This window comes from Pseudonaja textilis, chromosome 2 (genome assembly GCF_049901715.1).
Source record: "Pseudonaja textilis isolate UNSWEBS1 chromosome 2, rPseTex1.2, whole genome shotgun sequence".
NCBI classification, from domain to species: domain Eukaryota; kingdom Metazoa; phylum Chordata; class Lepidosauria; order Squamata; family Elapidae; genus Pseudonaja; species Pseudonaja textilis.
In genome coordinates this window covers 104626624-104645643 of record NC_141991.1, presented here as the reverse complement: position 1 = coordinate 104645643, position 19020 = coordinate 104626624, and the positions used below count along the sequence as shown (strand labels likewise).

At 36.2% G+C, this 19020-nt stretch overlaps 1 long non-coding RNA gene across 1 annotated transcript; it reads right to left on the bottom strand.

The window, feature by feature from the left end:
- Positions 1-4411: 4411 nt before the first annotated feature.
- Positions 4412-8737, bottom strand: LOC148126986 (uncharacterized). The gene is made up of 2 exons (XR_015741784.1): positions 8148-8737; positions 4412-5915 (listed from the first exon to the last, which is right to left on the bottom strand). It is a non-coding gene; the product is annotated as an uncharacterized LOC148126986 (long non-coding RNA).
- Positions 8738-19020: the final 10283 nt, after the last annotated feature.

Sequence of the window (19020 nt, the reverse complement as noted above, 5' to 3'; positions counted from 1 at the left end):
AGGAACTTCCATAAACAGGTTCATCGAGTTTTATAACAAAAAAGGGTAAATATAATATACTTTTTGTTCTGGAGCACTTCCTCTCTTACCACTAGCTCACTGAGACTTTGTAAACTAGAGGTGAGCTTATTGGAATAAGCCCACTGAGAGTTTAAATCTGAAGTTGTAAACGTATATAACCCTGACATTCTCCCTTAATCATGCAGCTCAGGTCTTATCTAGTTTCCAGCCCAATATTTAACCTGTCTTCTATTCTTCTGTATTTAAGTTTGTTCTTCTGCTTAAAGTGACAGGTACCTACCACAACAACAAACAGTATAAAATATATGCAATCCTGCAGTTTATTTTCAGATGTTAGAACACTTTTTAAAAAATGATACCATTTCAGAATGAAAGAGTAGAAACACCATTTGAATGAGGCAAGAAGAGCTTTGAGCAGATATAAGGATGTAAAGTAGTCAGCTAGCAAGAAGACAAATACCTTCCTAAACAGTATGCATCTAACCATCGTGAGCATGATAAAGAGATACAAAATAAAATATAAAGGGGTGAATTTGGCAGTGGTTCTACATGGCCAAAACCCAACTGTATAGTTGCTATAGTTCAGTTCTTTTAATAAGGAAAAACCTGATTCTCCACAAGTGTCCCTGGTATCTTCTTTCCTGACTTGAAAAACTAAAAATAAAGAATTATTTTTCCAACACAGAAAAAAAAAAAAACTGCTTCTGAGTGTTGCATTCATCAGAATGTTCATAGTGATTACTGGTTGGGTAATGAAATATCTCCAAACAAACAACCATTCTCAGAGAGCACCAAGGACTCCACGGGTCAACTGAGTGACATATGTTTTCTTCTGTTGAAGATTGGATGAGGCAAGTATAGATGTGATGGTTTTTCCTTACCCTCTACTGGCTTTCTCTTGTCCCTTTTATCCTAAATACTGAAACATTTATAATCTTCTAGAACAGGTACCAAAAATCAAATCACTTTCTTCTGGTAACTTTAATTGGGGTATTATTCCTTTACTGATAAGTGGTTCACATCGGTCTGGTTCACAGAGCTTTGAAGTACAGTAGTTTGTAGATTACGGTTAAAGTTCTCTTGTAATGTTCTGAAAATAAGTCTGCTCAAACTTCACCAGCCTATTCAGTTGTGAAATTAAAGGTCAGCAATCCGAGTCAAAACAGAAATAAAATAAATAGAAGGTTGCACAGAACTGGTTTCCTGTTCTCTCTTTGCCTCTGAAGTTACTTTGAAGGAGCAAAAGTGATTTTCTAAAGCATATAAGAGAAAGATTAATGGTAGGGTAGAAATGCTTTTTTCCCATCATTTATGGCAGTTCTTCCCATTAATTAATGTCAAATGACAGTACAGTTTGTATACAGATATGAATTCTGGAGATACATAATAAAGCCAAGTCATGGTGATTATTATTCTTTTCATAGCAGGAATGTTTAGCTAATATTTTATTAGAACTGTGATTTCTTGCTGCAATTTTATAAAGAATGCATGAATGGGCATTAAAAAAAATATTGGCAACTGAACTACAAAACACTGACTGTTGTACTGGCCCATTTTCATTTTATTCACTGGTGACATGCCTGTGGCAGAGACAGAACTCATGGTCTCCTGATTTCTAGCCTGGTGCCTTTAACCAGTACACCAACTGCTTGTCAATCAAGAGTAATATCCTCCAAAATCTATGTGCCAGAGTTGCTGCCAATATTTTGCATCTACATTTAAGAAAATCAGTAATAGCTTGCATAGTTAGCATAATTTCTCCCAGGCTTCCAATTTGTTTATATAAACTCATTGATATACTTTAAAAGACATTACTACAGACCTTAATAGTACTGGATCAAAAAACTTAATATATGTCTTATTGTTATGACTCCCCTTCAAAATTCAAACGAACAAAACAGAAAGCAGCCGTTTCACAATTAAATCAAACGGAAAGAAGTCTTACAAGATAACGGCTGGCAGAAACCTCAATTCACAGCATAAATCTTTACTCTGTCCGGCAAACCAGTCCTGGCAATAAATCTCCAGTCTCAGAGCTTCTTGCTGTAACGTCCTCACTCAAATAGTCATTTTGTTCCTGGCAAATTGCACCAGCCCAGCTGTGTCCTTTTATACTCATTGAGGCAATGTGCTAATTTACTGACTCGCACTCCTCATTTGCTCCAGCTGATTTTGCCTTCTCAACCGTCTTCTGTTTTTTACATTTAACCACAAATTTTCCAAGTTCTCATCTCCACTAGAAGACTCTCTCAAAACTTCCCTGTCAGCCATTCCCGGCTGTTGATCAGATAAGGAACCAGAGGAGGTCAAAGGTCCTGACAATTCTAATACATCAGGTCTGTCATCTTTTGTCACGTCCATCTCCTCATCCTGGTTACCAGTCCAATCACTGAGACATGCCAGCTCATATTTTTCTGCCATGACCTCCTCACTTGAACTCACATCAGTCACAGGAGCTGAATCCAAGCCCGGAGCCACAACATCTTATATTACTAAATGGGATAAAAACCTAAGTTAGGATCTCTTCCTTGTTTCATAGATTTAGTCATTTCTTGTACAGATTACATTACAGTAGACAGCCTGATAATTTCTTGGAAAGAACTAAATTACATAAAATGTATTAATTTCCTCTTCCATTACAGTTGTTGACTCAATATTGCACAACTGACTCAGTATTGTACTCTTGAGAGTACACATTAAAATTGTTGATTTGAATCCGAGGTGTTATAATAATTGAGTTAATGCTATGGTTTCAGCCTAGAGCAGTGGTTCCCAACCTTTTTTTCGCCCCGCACCCCTAAAGAAATTTCACTCAAACCTCGCCCCCCCTGAAATAAATAATAAATAAAAATGCCAACATATAGCCAATATCCTATTATTTACCTGGACTTTTCTTGCACCCCCTGGAATATCGTCTCGCATCCCCAGGGGCTGCGAGCACCCCAGGTTGGGAACCCCTGGCCTAGAGGCTAGTACTTTGCCAAATCTTTCACCTCCTCCCAGTATCTTTGCTTCATACAAATGAATGAATGTTCAGTTTCAGTAAAAAGAATTAAGTTCTGATTTCAGGGAGGGGGGAAGAGTATTTCTTTGTTTCTAAGTTTCTAAATGTAATAGGTTTTGCTTTCTGGATAGATCAAAGAATTCAGTAGCATTTTGTTTACTGAGTATATTTGCAATAGTAGAGATAGATCAATCTCCACAAGGTATAAATAGAAACTAACTTCTTTTTCACAAATAAGGAAAAGAGAAAATGTAAAGATAATCTATTATTATATATCATCTATAATGAGCTTAGGCTAATTACATTTATTCTAAACTAAAGGAGTTCTTATAGATTCCAAGCAGCACAAAAATTCATACTTTATTCAGAATGCTATACAGAGCAACATTAGTGATAATAATTATCTGACACAGGAAGGAGGGAAGAAATGGAGGGAGGGAGGATGGAAGGGAGGAAGGAAGGAAGGAGAGACAAGGAAGGAAGGAAGGAAGGAAGGAAGGAAGGAAGGAAGGAAGGAAGGAAGGAAGGAAGGAAGGAAATAATTCTAGCTAAAAACATTTTTACAGACATATATTTCCTGAAATATTTTCCTTCTTTCTCAACTCTTCCTATATATTTCTGACAATTTCAGTAAGTGAATTCTGAGGCTTCTGGGGAGATGGAAGTTGCCCTGTTTCTCTTCTCCTCTTTTGTTTTTAACAGCAAGCCATTTTTCCCTCTTTAGCAGAAAGGGAAGGATTTGGCTGTTCTCACTCTGTATCCAACCCAAACCATGCAGTTGTCCTTCAGACAGATGTTGACTCCTAGTAGATGATTATGACAGAATGTGCTTATTGGGGATGCCTGAGCCTTGGTGGCAAGGAGCCCACATTCTTGTGAAAATGAGCTAGCTATTCACCATTCATCTTCACATTCATTTCAAAATGTAATAAAGTTTCTCAGAAAACCATGTGAATCACGGGGGGGGGGGGCGGGGAGCATTTGCACCACACGTCCCCACTAGCTCTACTAAATGGCTTGCCCAGCAAACTCCCATTTTATTTCTTGACCATTCCATTGTGCCTGCCAATCATTACAACAACATTGTCTGAGACAAAAGTTAGAGTGCTTTTGGCAGAAGCCTCAATCAAAGAGGCTTTGATTCAAAGGTTTTTACAATTATTTTCATCATCATCTTGGTTTATTGTGAACATGACCAGAAAGTAAGACCTAACTGTGGGGGGAAATTTTCAAAGATAACTTCTGGGGGAAAAAGTTGTCAGAACTGCCATCTGAAAAAAGTACACTAGAACCTTTTGTGATAATTGGTTTTTAGATAGCAACTATGTTTTTCCCCCAAGCAATGACTAACTCATTGGCACTTTTTTTTTTTTGGATCTCTTAAAATTTCCTAACTAGTTCAGAAACTTCTGCCTAAAGGTTTACTGGAATTTGCATTCCTCACAAAGAATAAATTGTGGTTCTGAGAAGAAGAAAAAAGTGTCTTTAAACAATAGTTTAAAGTTATAAACTTCATGAATATAAAATTATGCCTTCATTCCTCTAGATACTCACCAGCACTCAAGTTTTTTAAATAAACTTTTAAAATGTTTTCTCACATTTGTCCTGAATTTTGACAGTAGCAATCCCTTTATATCATAAATACTACCATGAGATATTGAGAAACTGGAGAGACACACTTCATGAAAGGTATGTGTGTTTTGTTTCATTGTGTAACTTATGAGGAAGTGAATGTAATTTCATATATTTGCTTGGAATTTTAGGGAAAGGCACATCATAGGATATTAAAGTGTTCTAAATGATAAGCAAGGACATGAACTATTAAGCAATTGTCTAAAATAAACCCATCATAATAGTGTTTTGATGCTACATATATGCACATGAAATTCAATGGTCCAAATCAGTTTGCATTAAGGGATTAGGCTGGAATCAGTAAAAATATTAAAATCTATTTGGAACAATTTTCTGAATTGGTCTGAATATAAAATAAATTTCAACTGCTGAATTGAATCAAACTTAACTTTCAAAGCCTATTTTATGACATGTTTATATTTGATTTTACAGATAATCCATGTTTAGTTATCACAATTGAGACCAGCAACTCAGTTGTTAAGCAAAGCAGTCACTAAATGAAACCGTGTCTGTGCTTATGTTCTTACTTCAGCTTTACAAACCTGCAAAAGTGAGAATTGATCATAAAGTTACTTTTTGATCACCATTGTAATGACAAACGGTCACAAGTGGGAGCCACTTGTATAATAAAAGATTATAAATTAAAAGATATACATGCTCAGAATTAGCTGGACTTTTTAATATTGGAAGATGAGAAAATGGATTATCTTTCTTTGTGTGAGAAGTGGATTTAATAAGATCAGTAGAAGTAATTTTTGTACCTTAGAACTCAACAGGCATATAGTAGATTTTTTAAAGTACAATTTCAATATCTAAAATAAACCAAATGGAAATTAATCTACCCAATGCCTTTTTCACTGTATTCCATCTTATAGATGCCATTTGTATATTAGGAGTAAAAAGCACAGGCTCCAAAAATTCTGCTCTCTGTATCAGCCTAAACAATTGAGAATTACACTGACCATTCTGTTTTTATAAAGCCGGCCTGGCTTTTATAAAGTCTTGTTTTTATTCTCAAGATTCATAAAAACAATGTTTGTCTCCTCTCTCTGAAATAGCTCCGAGAGCAAGAAAATTATCTCTCAATGCTCCATTTGTGGATCTTCATCGTTGTTGAGATTCTGTAGGAAAGTATTTCACCTTGATCTAGATGAAAATGTATAGCTGTCATGATATTTGATATAGAATGCATTTTCTATTTAGTGAATTATTTTCAAACCTGAGTTGCTTAGAATTATCAGTCTTTCAGCTAACCCCACTTCATTCTATTTCTTTTCTTTTTTAAAAAAAACAAGTTTTATTGGTTTTTAAAGACAAACAAAAACAAACAAAACATAAAAACATCCAATTTTCTTTCATAAATGTACAAGCAGTGTGTCGGTTGGTTTACAAATTTTTTGTGCATCCATTTCATAGTCTCAATTACAGTTACATTACATAATAACTCATATTATCAATCAGAAATTGAATACCCTAGTATCACTATTAAACAATCAATGGACTATAATTTTGTTCATTCATGCTTTGCGAGATAACTATAATTTACTTAGTTTATTTTATAACATTTCATATAATCCTCCCAAATCTATCCTAGAAACATTTTATAGATATGATGACAAAAAAAAGAAATACATCTTTATATATTCATTATTTTCTAAAATTCTAGATATTCTATTATTGTATTTTATTATCTAACCATTGATAGAAAAGGTCCCAGATTTTACAAAACTGTTTATCATCCTGTTCTCTAATTTCAAATGTCAATCTGCTCATTTCAGCACATTCCAATATTTTCTTAATAATTTCTTCCTGCAATGGTATTTTCTCATTTTTCCAATTTTTAGCAAATACAATCCTAGCCGCTGTTAATACATTTACAATCAAATATTTTAAATATTTACTGTATGTATCAGGTAAAATTCCCAATAAAAATATCTCTGGTTTCAAGTCTATATGTTTCTTTGTCATTTTTTCCAACCACATGCAGATTTTAGTCCAGTATTTTCTAGCATCCCCGCAGGTCCACCACATATGGTAATATGAGCCAGGTATCTGATTACATTTCCAACATTTTTCAGATTTATTCTTGAACATTTTTGCTATTCTTGTCAGGGGAAAATGCCACCTATAAAACATCTTATACAAATTTTCTTTATATGCTGTTGACATTGTCATTTTATAATTTTGAGACCACAATTTTTGCCATTTCTCTAAATCAATCCCATATCCAAAATTCTTCCCCCAAGCAATCATAGTTTCTTTAACTTGTTCTTCCTCTAGTTTAATTTCCAATAAATAACCATACAATTTTTAAATCACCTTTTCATCAGTACCTGTCAAAATCTTATCTAAGTCAGTCAATTTGTCATAAAATCCTTCTGTTTTGAGATCTTCCTCATACCTTGAATGTATTTGTGCATATGAAAACCAATTTATCTTTAAACCGTGTTCCTCTAGATTTTGCATCGATTTAAGTTCACCCTTTTCATCCAATATTTCCCCATATCTAACTGTTTGTTCCTTCTTATATATTATGGGGTAGGAAAATGCTTCAATAGTCGATAACCAGGGTGGAATTGTCAAATAGCATTGTTTTTTAATCTTCTCCCAATTTAACCACAGAGACTCCCGTATATGATGTCTTCTAAAATAGCCCTGTGTTTTAGTTCCCTTATACCATAGAAAAGCATGCCACCCCATCATGTCCTTCTAATGTCAACAATCTAGTATTTCTTAATGTTATCCATTCCTTAGCCCACATCAAGTTTGTAGCTTAGTAGTACAACTCCCAATTAGGCAAACCAAATCCTCCTCTCATTCTAGCATCTTGCAAGAGTTTTAACTTTATTCTCGCTTTCTTACCTTGCCATATATATTTCAACAGAATTTTATTTAAATCTTCAAAATAGTACTTTCCAAGCCTAATCGGTATTGTTTGAAACAGATATAAAATTCTGGGTAAGATATTCATCTTGATTGTTGAGATTCTCCCTATTAATGACAATTGTAGATTTTCCCATTTCATCAAATCTAACGCTATCTGTTGTTTAAGTTTAATGTAATTGTTCTCTTTTAATGTACTACATCTTGCTGTCAAATGTATCCCCAAATACTTAACCTTATTCATGACTTGAATTTTCAATAGGTTTGCCAGTTCTTCTTTTTGTCTTAGTAGCATATTCTTTGTCAAGATCTTTGTTTTATCTTTATTTATTTTCACACCAGCCACCTTACCATACGCCTCTATCTTTTCCAATAATTTTGGTGCTGTTTCTAAAGGGTCTTCTAAAATGAAAGCCAAATCGTCTACAAAGGCTTGCAATTTAAATTCTTCCTTTTTAATTTTCATTCCTTTTATACTCTTATCATCTCTAATATTTCTTTTTAACACTTCCAAAGTTAATACAAATAGCAAAGGTGATAGTGGGCATCCTTGTCTTGTACCTTTTCTTATATTGATGGAATCTGTCAATTCTCCCTCTATCATTACCTTTATTCTATTTCTATCATATACATTTATTATCAGGATTGTATTAAATGCATTATCGGGATTTTAATTTCAATAAAGGAAAATTGTCAGAATACCTTGCTTTGAAATTGGAAAATGCATAATCTTCCAATAACTAAAGACAAGACATTGCTAACATCAGTTGTATAATAATCTGCATAGGGAAAAATCAGATATATGTATATATGTCTTCAAATCAGTGTGGATTACTGGTGAGTACCTGAAGTAATCTCAGCAGTTTACTTGACAATATATTTTTTCCAGAAGTAATTTGCTATTGCCTCTTTCTTAGGGATGAGAGACATTGACTGATCCAAACTGATCCAAATTCATCCTGGTCTCTCCGTTTCTGGTACTTAACTAATATGCCAAACTGGATCTAAAACTGGTTCTGAAACCTTTTTGTGTATGTGAAAAATCAAAATCCTCCAACAAAGGCCTCCGTATAACAAATAATGTCTGGGAAATTGGCACTCAGAATTAACTACTTGACTGTTTTATTTTCATTATCTGAAACATTCTTTCCTTAAATTGAACCACCTTTAATTCTTATTAAGCTATTAAAAAATATCACAATATTTTTTTGTCTGTGTCTGGAGGGAGATTGTATTTATTTGTTTAAAATGTTTATTTAAACCGTTTCACTATTTAAAAATCCTCTAACTAAAATTAAAAATAATCCTGTACAAATAAGAAAACCCAAGGCAATAAATTATAATTCACAATGAACACACATAAAAAGAGTTCCCCTAACATTTTGACCTTAACACCTGGGGGGAGGGAACAGGTTGCAAGAATTTTCCAGAAGGCCAAGGGGGTCAGTGCCCTCCAAGTCTCAGGGGGAAGGCTGTTATCCAGAGCAGACAGAGTGACAGAGAAGGCATGCCTCTGTAATCCTGAAAGTCAGCCTTTTTAATAGATGGGACTGGAGCATTCTCACTGTTGGAAGAAATATCTTCTGGGTTCAGTTCCAAGTGGTGAAAAAGACACTGGAAATAGGGAGGCTCTTTGGAAAGAAGGTTTAATGGTGGACAGGACCACATGACTTGGAGCTCCAAAGTGAAAAGGACGATCACATGCTTCAAGATATTGAGTGAAGAAAAAGAAGGAAAAAGGGGGCAAGATTCTGAGAGTGCAATTGTTTTACACCCTCTGTTGGGCCCCACTTTAGTGTTTCCTGTTCCTGTATAAGAAATGTATCCCATTGGCTGTCAGACTCCTAGGGGCAGAGGTCTTAGCTAACTTTGTTGGCTTTGTCTGGACCACATGGCTTCACCTGAGTGCTGGCTGGTGGTGAGATGGGTAGAGGCCTTTGTTATGTAGAATATTCTGGCCCGGGCCTTAATGGCCCACCCATTAACAAAGGTGGGGATGAACTTCTGCTTTTGAGGTGAGTTTCTGCTTCTGAATTTCTACTCTTTTTAGGGGAAATATTCTGCCTTTTTAATATTAGCTAGGATATTTCATTTTTCTAGGAGAGGGGTGGGTGCTAACTTCCTACACCACTTTGTCAGATCTGGTGCAACAGTCAGAGAGTTAACTCTGCAAGTAATCTGTAAGTAACCTAGTTCTGTGGCATCCAGGACTTTAAAAGCACCCTGAATAATACCCGGAAGCATCCTGAAAGCCAATGCAGTTTGTACAGCATTTACATTCTTATGTAATTTAGTTTACCAATCTATTTGTCATTGGTGTCAGTTTTATCACAAGCCCAGTCTGTCCTGTTTTTTTTTTTTGTAAAAGTAAAAGTTTGCACACAAATTGATCCTATTTCCCTTTCTAAATATATTGTATGGATCTTTAAATTAAAATTTGTGTTTCAAAATTCAAATAAGTATGAATACTAAGAAAAAAATAACTTTGCTCCAATCTTTATAATTGATGGAAAGGATTTCTAGTGTCCAGAAATCTTTATTGTCCCCTTGGCAGTTAATTATATTTTCAGCTTAATTACCTATTGGTGCCAAAGCGGATTTTTTGGATTTCTTATTCAGCTCTCTTAGTTGTCAATGTGAGGAAAGAGAGAGAAGAAAAAAAAACAACTTTCCCTTTTCACTTTCTTTCGTTGCTTCCGACTCTTCTATGGGAGCGATGTTATCTTTTATGAAATTTAAATTCCAGGGTATCTTAGCTGTTGCTTTTTATCCCAGTCAGCCAAAACTTTCACTTATCTTCCTCCTGCACTTTCTTTTCTGGTTGAGTGCTTCTTTGAGGTAGCCATTTCTGACCACTGCTCCTACTGCCTTTGGGAAAGGGAGTTTGACCAACTGAGGAGGAGAAATGCAGCTCTCCTCGACCCTGCTGGCGATCTCCCCCCTCTTCACCACCTCTACAGGGTGGCTTAGCCCCTAAGCCAGCTGGCTCGGGGCGCTCCAGCAGCGAGCCCAGGCAGAAACCACGCACGATTGTGGATTCCTGCCTACTGCCGAAGCCCTGCAAACCGGAAGTCCCTGATGGAAAGGATTTCTATTTCTCCACTGTTTATTCTGTTGTAACATTGTGAAAATGAATGTCAAATATAATTTTATCACACCTTAGATTGTAAGACAGATGATCTCTGTGGTCTCAATGTTTTTTATTTTCCTCTGTGAGGTTGAATATGCTGATTCACAAATGGAAGCAATTAATAGACTCTGTGAAACCTAACACAACATGGCCTCAGACTTTCAAACTCAGTGGCCACTAATTACAGGACATCTTGTTCTGTCTCATGTAAATATATCTTACATAATCTGTCATGATTAGCTGCCTTTATGACAAACATGCCAGGAATTACACAGAGAAGAGGGTTTCATAGAGTAGTTCATCCCACCTGTGGCAAGTGATGGTAATAAAATAAGGCAAACCATATAATTTCTTAATAATTCATTTCTTAATCATACAATATTTTTTCTTCCAATCAATACCACCACTTGTGGAAATCTTTGAATACCAAATACTGAAGTGAGAAAGCAGATGGCAAGAAAAATGAAGCTCATACCTCTTTGTTCCAATAGTTTATGTCATTGTCTGTAAGCCCTGGAAAGTATTTGAGCTCTACCGAGAGACTGGAAAGTCAGCCAAATCGATTTCCCTGTTCTCTTGGTTCCCAAGAATTCCATATTGGTCCAGACATCTGTCTCAGTCCATCTTCTTTTCATCTCTGCATTCTACATTTTTAACATGTCATCATCTACAATTAGTTTGTCTAAATCCAACTTAAAACAAACTGCAAACATAGCTATTTGCTTTTTAAATGTCCTACTTCATATTTATATATTTTAAAACTTTTTAAAAACTGTTTCTTGAAGGACTACTGGGTAAAAAATACTGTGTTGTTTGAAAAAGGGATTCTGGAAGCAGAAGCATTTTTCAGAAAGATGTGGCAGAGCTATGACGTGATTGGAATCTGCACTCATGGTATGTGCTACTACAATGCATCTATGCTGGTTTTTCTTGCATGTGAACTTTGGCACTTAATTCTGTGATGGGAATATGATTAGCAGCCCCAGGAATGTATTGGATATTTTTTGATAAGCCCATGTTTTCCAGAAATTTAACAGGTTTGAAAAAGGGGCCCTCATGATGGAAACACAACTTAGGAAGCGGCCTTACACTGAGTCACAATTTTGATCCCACAGACCTAAAATAGACATCATTGTACTCCCAGGATTTCAAATTGGAATCTTTCCCAGCCATTACTTTAATGAGAGATTAATCTGGAATTCTTCTGTATATGTTAAATGGTGACTCTTCCTTCCAGATTGGAAACACTGTTCATAATTCTCCCAAGAGTTACACTGCAAATGAGGACAAGCAGAGATACTGCACCTGGCCATGGTTTGGAGCTCACATCTCTTTCACAGTACTAATCAGCCATTTTTTTTAAATTACCTAAGTATAGTTTAGGATCTTAGTCTTAGTCTTTTTAAAATTATTTATTTATTTAAATCTATTGGTCATCCGACTCCACTAAATTATATGCAGCATGCAAAATTAAGGCAAGTATTAAAAAGCATTGAATCACAGACAGCTCAGACCAGTCTAAAGGACAGCAGAAGCAACAAAGCCGAACAGATTAAAACAAATAATAAACACCCAACGTTGGGCCTGAGTCCAAAGCCAGGTTTCCAAACTTTTCTGAACCCCACAATCGAGGGCATTCCTCATCTATGGAGTGATGTTGTTCCAGAGACGGGGATCCAAGAAGAAATCCATGCTTTCTAGGTCCCTTAAGATGGAAATCCGTGCTTTCTAGGTCCCTTAAGATGGAAATCCGTGCTTTCTAGGTCCCTTAAGATGGAAATCCATGCTTTCTAGGTCCCTTAAGATGGCAATGTTTAATGGAGGGCACCTGGAATGCCCCCACTCTGCTGGAATGTACTGGATGGGCAGAAGCAGTTGGAGGATGAACATTTACTCAAAAATCTAGGCCTTCTGCCTTACAGGGCTTTATAAGTAATAACCAGAACTTTGAATTACACTTGAAAGCCAATTACACTTGAAAGTATGGGTGTGCCAAGAGGTGCCTGTAACTGCTCAGGCTGTTACTTTGGTTTTCTGGAAGCTGGCAGGAAGTTATGAAGACATGCTCATTTAATGACTCATGATCCTTACTTACAATGGGGACTGCAGGGATGCTGTGGCTAAGAACTTTACAACCTTAAGAGATAGAAATTCAAGTCCCAATTGCCATCATAACTCAAGAGCAATCCCTATGTAAGATAAGCACTTATTTAAATATGATGAAAAGTTCATAAATAATGCAGTCTTTGCAATACTCAGTCTCCTACTGAACAAGTTTAAGCTTTTAGAAGCACTAGAATGTAATACTCCTTATAGCAATAACACTTAGAGTTATATACTGTTTCATAGTTCTTTACAGCACTCTGAATGGTTTAGAAATATGTCAACATATTGTCCCCAACAATCTGGGTCCTCCTTTTACCTACCTTGGAAGAATGGAAGGCTGAATCAACCTTGAGCCAGTCAAAATCGAACTCCTGACTGTGGGCAGAATTTGCCTGCAATACTGCATTCTAACCACTGCTGTACCATGGCTCCTGGAATTATAAATGATTTTGGGTATTATGGCAGTTCATAATGTTCCCCCCAACATTTGGATACCTTCTCTCTGAAAATTTTGCTATGCTTGCTGGTAAGGGTCATGCTCTCCTCCAGCATATATTTTTCCTACTTGGAAAGCCAGTTACAGTAGCTTTGCCACTCTAAATTTCACCCACTGTGGAATTGTATAGCCTGTGGTGTTAACACTCCCCTTGGTATGTCTACAGAGAATATCTTACGGGCCCCAACCTCCAAAAAAAGAAATCAAATGTGAGGACTGGGGGGAGAAGCATTTCTAAGAGACATGCAATTAAGATCGCTCAGCAAGGTACTGATCAGGTGCTGGAAAAGTGCAGAAGAAGAAAATGTGAATGGCACACCTACAGAGTTTCAAAAGGAAGAAAGGAGAGTTTGAAATGACTAATTGCAGAATTAAGGCTAGCTTCTTTTGCCATACTTTTATGTCTGTCAAAAAAGCACCTTGTTGTAGTACATGACAATAAATAAAATGTTCAGAAACAAACTTTATCGGATTATAAAATGCCTAGTTAATAAAGCAAATCCAACTGGACAAATGATGTCCGTTATGGAATATGTTAATCTTAGCATAAGATAACAAGTAAAATTCTTTGGCTTGCCTTTGGGTGCTAGACAATATGCATTAAGTTGTAAATTAGTCATGCATTCGGAATAATCCAATATTATATATGGAAAATGTAAAGAACACATTAAGCATAATTTGCATCTTTTTCAGCAAAGAAAAAGTATTGTTGCTTGAGCAAAATTGTCATTGTTTACCAAATAAAATTACAGGTGTTTTTTTTTTTAAATGTTAGATTATGGTGTATTCACAAATCAGGAAGTCTCTGTGTAAACATCATATGGAGACACCGATCGGTTCAAGATGGAGAAAGGATTGTGGCAAGGTTGCATTCTTTCACCTTTCTGATTCAACCTGCATGCCAAAATGATCATGAGGAAGCTGGAACTTGAAGAATAAAAAATCAGAATAAAGATTGGAAGAAGGAACATCAACAATCTTTGTTATGCTGACAACACAATTCTCCTCTCAATAATCAAAGAAAGCCTTAAACATCTGATTAAAAGAATTACAGAATGGAATGAAGAATTTGTCCTCTTCCTGAACATTAAAAACCCCAAGTTCATGACCACTTTGAGTAATGGAAATGTCAAAATAACTATCGAGAGTGAAGAGATCAAATGTGTACAATAATTCACTTTCCTAGGATCGCAGATTGATCAAACTGTGAATGCAGTCCAGAAATAAAGCATCGAATTGCACCCGGTTGCATAGCAATGATGAGCTGAATCAAATGTAGAATGCAATTAAATGCAGATTAATTCATGCAATTGTGTTTCCTCTAGCTATTTATTATTGTAAAAGCTGGACTATGAAAAAAAAATTTTGTTCAAGCTGAGGTGTTGGAGAAGATTTCTGCACAGTCATTTGACAACAAAAATGACAAACAAGCAAGTACTGGAGCATATTAAACCAGGTATATTGTTGGAAAATAAATTACAAAATTCTGCCGTATTTATTTCGGCCATGTCATGCAATCAAACTCACTGGAAAAGGCTTGGAATGGTCATCAGCAAAAGGAAACAAAGTCTCCAAAAAGCACCGTGAGTAGATGCCATCAAAACTGACATAAAACAACTGAAAGAAGTTGTACAAGATTGGAGAAGGTGGAGAAAGCTGGTCCATAGAATGACCATGAACAGGACACAATGAATGGATAGCATCCTCATGGTGTGACAGTACATTCTTACATATTCTTAAAGTTAATGCGAAATCTTTCTTACTTAAATAATTACCATCTATTTCTTTTTAAGAAATAAGACGGAAAAATAGAGACATACTGTCATGCCCTTGTTAGAGTCGGACTCTGAGGGAGAGGCGGAACAGCAGACAAGGAGTGGAGATGTGGCTCCGGAGGTTGTGGAGGAGGCTGGGGAAGGGCAGAGGCCAGCTGGGCAGTCAGAGGAAGAACCAGGAGCATCCCCTTTTCATCCTAGGACACACAGGGAGGAACGGAGAAGGCAACAACTTGACTTATGAGAGAGGAAGTGGCTATGATCCTCCGCATTGGTTGCAGCTGGGGAGAATAGTATATAAGAGAGATGGTTAAAACACAGCATTGCCAGAAGCAAAGAGTCTGTTATTTTGGGCTGAAGTTATCTTGGTTGGTGTCCTTCCAACAGCCTTGTTATTTTCTTGCAGTTGGTAATTACTTATCCTGGTCCGTTGTGGAAATTCTTTCATAGTAGTTTGTTTTAGTTTTTTATTTCACCTCTATCTGCTCATTAAGTTTGGATTGTATTGCTTTCTTTGGAAGACTATCTTTGAATAAGTTTTATCTCCAACTGAGAATTATTGAACAGTGGGGCCAAGTTGGAGGCATTAAAAGAGATTTATTTATGTTTTGGATTTTGTTACATTTGAATTACACTCCGGGTCATCACACATACTGTTAGCTAATATTTTTAAAATAAGTACAACATATACATCAACTTATGATTAAGAATATTAAAATATTTATGGTAACCAATGCAGTACAGGCAAAATATGGTTTCATTATTTAGGAAAAATGGAAATAAAATTATGTTATTTTGATTTAGCAAAATGGATGCAAGTAATGAAATCGTCCTTTCTCTGGATATTTTAAATCAGAGCTACAGAAAAAAGGGAACTGAATCAGACAAATGGAGAGCTAGAGAAAAGTGAAATTCTTTACCTTCACCAGGTAAATTGCTGCAAATAATACCATGTGTTATCTAAGCAAAATAGACGAAGAGAATGAATGCATCTGATTTCCCCAGTGATGCTGGATTATGAAAAAGAGAGATAGTTTTGGTAATTTTATGTGAAATGCCACTTTCATATTATGGTTTACCTTGAAGAAAACAGGAGTCTAGGACACAAATAGGAATTTGGAAGAGAAAGAAAAGCTTTGCTCGTTGCCTAAGGAGCAAAAAATGTAGCAGATAACATAATTCCAATAATTTCCAAAGAGACAACCATTATTATTTTGTTTTTTTTCATTAACAGATTATTAGTGTTTTATTTGAGTCCATTCTTAAAATTGTACCTGCGGGTTCAAACACTTATTGCTGAAATGACAAAATATGGATAATTTGTTTGCTCTCATTTTAAATAAATACTGTTCTTGAATGCCTAAGAGCCTTCCAATAATATAAAAAGCTAATAAAAATGGCATATGAGAGCACTACATCCTGAAACTATATTACACAGAAATAATTGAAAAACAGTGATGTGCACCTACTAAATTAATTTTTTTAGCAGATGAGTGGGCAACCATTCATTTTAAAATACTTCCATCTGGAATTCCATAAATTTGTTTTTTAGATATTGCTGGCTTGGATATTGTTTTTTCTACAGTTGATTGGATATTGATTTTGGCTTGGATATTGATTTTGCTACAATAAAACTACCAATTTAAATTATAGAAAATGTGTACAAAATTTCCAATTAGCCAACTGAAAAAAATAAAATTGAAATCATATGGCATATGTTATACATTTGTACTATACACACACACATGTGCACACATTAATAAATAAGATCCACTAGCACAATTGTTGGTTTTACCAGGAGCCACAAGGACCTCTTTTCTTCTCAAGCAATCTTCTTGCAGCAATTTTTCCAACCTGAACAGTTGCATCCCAGGGAAGATGTCAAAAGTGGCAAGTTGATAGCTGCAGCATGGAAATCAAAGCCCACTATTTTCATGTGCATCAATATTGCATACATATACAGAAAAATAGGAGTTTTACAATATGAAATACAAAATGTGAAAAAACAAGCAAATGATGTGCTTGAGGTGAAACATCTTGACAGATTGTTCCAAAATGTTTTAGGTATTCTTCATGCCACAAAGGAGTATAGAGCTATCCAGCGGTGGGATTCAAATTTTTAACAACTGGTTCTGTGGGCGTGGATTAGGTGGTAGGTGTGGCTTGGTGATCATGTGACTGGGTGGACATGGCTTGGTGGTCATGTTATTGGCTGGGTGTGGCCAACTCAATATCACCCACATTGAGGCATGCATCTCCTCGTCTGGCCTCTCATGACTGTGGGGATGCTGCAACAGTCATAAGTGTGAAAAATGGTCATAAATCATGTTTTTCAGTGCCATTATAACTTTGAATGGTCACTCCACACAAGCAAAGTAGCAAAAGAGGGAAAGAAAACTCCAGAGAGGTTCCTAAGACAAGAAGTCTAGTCCTGCCAAGAATGTAATAAGGGTTAACGGAGAGGCAGTTTCTATAAGCAACACCAGAATGCTTCCTTCCTGCCTTCCTTACAGGATTAGGCCAGTAATTTCTTCTAACAACCAATTCTCCAAACTGCTTAGAATGTTAACAACTGGTTTAGCGAATAGGTGAGAACTGGTAGAATCCCACCACTGGAGCTATCAGAATATTAAGACTATGTTCATAAATCTTTGTGTCTGAGCATGTGTATGTTTGTGTGAAGTTATTCTAGGTTTTAATCTTTAAATTCCCTGCCATCATTTTCTACATTCTAACTATTTATTTTCTCCATAGTTTTACAATACAAGTAGTCCTTGATCAACAAGTACAATTGAGCCCAAAATGTCTGTTGTTAAATAAGACTTCTTCAAAAAAGGAGAAAAAAAACAGACGCAGGAAACTACAGACCAATCAGCCTAACATCAATACCCAGGAAGATACTGAAAGATAATAAAAAACCAGATCTGCCAACATCTAGAAACAAGTAAAATAACAACTAGTGGTCAGCACGGGTTTGTTAAAAACAGATCATGCAAAACCAATCTTATTTTACTCTTCAACATAGTGACTAAATTAATAGACCAGCGAAATACTATGGACATAATATACTTAGACTTCAGCAAGGCATTCAACAAAGTAGACCACAACCTCCTTCCTGGGAAACTAGAAAAAAGTGGAATAGATAGAATCACCTCCAGATGGATTTGCAACTAGCTGACAAACCGTACGAGTAGTCCTTAATGGGTCTAAGTCTGCATGGAGGGAAATAAGCAGTGGGGTGCCACAAGGTTCCATCTTAGGCCCAGATGAGGGAATTACCAAATTTGCAGATGATACTAAGCTGGCAGGAATACTTAACACCCTAGTAGATAGGCTCAAGATCCAGATGGATCTTGACACACTTGAACACTGGGCCTTATCTAACAAAATGAAATTTAATGTAGAGAAAAGTAAAGTTGTACACTTAGGCAAGAAAAAACAAAACCCCAAAAACATATATATTGGGTGAAACCAGGCTTAATAACTGTGAGAGGGATCTTGGACAACCAGCTAAATATGAGCCAGCAGTGTGCAGCAGCAGCCAAAAAAGCTAATGTAATCCTAAATTGTATTAACAGAGGGATACAATGAAGATCAAGTGAGATAATAATACCACTCTACAGAGCCTAGAGTACTGCTTCCAGTTTTGGTCACCACACTATAAAAAAGATGTTGAGGCTTTTGAAAAAGGACAGAAAAGAGCAACCAGGATGATTAGGGGACTGGAGACTAAAACATACGAAGAACGGCTACAGGAACTGTCTTGGCTAGTCTGGTGAAGAGAAGGACCAGGAGAGACATGATAGCAGTCTTCCAATATTTGAAGGGCTGCCATAGGGAGGAAGGGATCAAGCTATTCTCTAAAGCGCCCCTCGGCCAGACAAGGAATAATGGATGGAAAATGAACAAGGAGAGATTTAACCTGGAAATAAGGTGGAATTTTCTGACAGTGAGAACAATCAATCAATCAATG